Source organism: Arachis ipaensis, chromosome B02 (genome assembly GCF_000816755.2).
Source record: "Arachis ipaensis cultivar K30076 chromosome B02, Araip1.1, whole genome shotgun sequence".
NCBI classification, from domain to species: domain Eukaryota; kingdom Viridiplantae; phylum Streptophyta; class Magnoliopsida; order Fabales; family Fabaceae; genus Arachis; species Arachis ipaensis.
Window position 1 is genome coordinate 95,941,249 of NC_029786.2, and position 1,179 is coordinate 95,942,427.

Below are 1,179 nucleotides of genomic sequence, written 5' to 3' on the forward strand. Positions count from 1 at the left end.
TGTTTAAGTACCATAGCGATTATTTTTAATTTATAGGTATGATCTGAGTGAGAATGAGACAAAGAACAAGTCCATGTGTGATCTGAAGTGAAGTCACGTAAACGATAACCTTGCATCTTAATAGGGACAACAAAATAAAATAAATGTGACATAAAGTTATCATAGTTCATGGATCTTTCTGAAATTTTGCTACATAACCATCGTCACAGCTATATTTTAACATCAGAGTTAGATTTTCGAATATGGACAATGAAAGTGGAGTCACGAGTGTTGACTTGTCATGGATTTTAAATGGAAAAAGAATCTTTTGCATCACTTAATTGTATATATTCCATTTTTAAAATATACTCTAATTATTTGATATTAATAATAAATATATTCCTAAAAGAGAACTAGTGTATGTTCCCGTACACTGTACGGAATAATTAATAAAAATATATAATTTTTTTATTAAAAAAAATAAACAAAAGATTATTTTTATAAATATTTTACAAAGTTATAATTAAAATTAAAGTTTAATTATTTTTAATGTTAAATATATTAAAAATAATTAGTATTTGTCTTAATTGATTTGGATTGGTTGAGTGGTCATTTCACTCGTCTACCTAAATAAGTATTAGAATTTCGAATTTCGCAAATTTACTGGCTAGCGTTAGACCCTTAATAAATGGAGGTTCATTCCGTGGAGAATTAGTTCTCGACCTGTGACAGTTTTATTTATTGGTATCATATTCATTTAGAAAGTCAAAAAATATTATCAACGCTACCGATTAAAATTTTATATTTAATGACATAATTTTCAAGCTTCTAAACTTATAAATTTATGTCATTACAAAAGCTATTAGATTGATTAATATTTCTTGGTAATATTACCAAAATACTGTCGTTGAGTATTAGTTTGTGTAAAAAGAAACTATAATAATACTGATTATTCAATATATAATTTATTCTATTGAAAAATGAATTATTATTCCTAGATTGATAAATATTTTTTTATTTTTATATAATTTTATTTGGCAATAATTGTCATTAAAGAAAAACGAATGACTACACTATCTTATAATATGATGTACAAAATAATTTTTTATTTTAAAATTAATTCTGGTTAATAAAAAATTCAAAATATTTTCTTACACAAATTTAAATTTAAATTTGAATTCGGAATTGATTAACAACTCA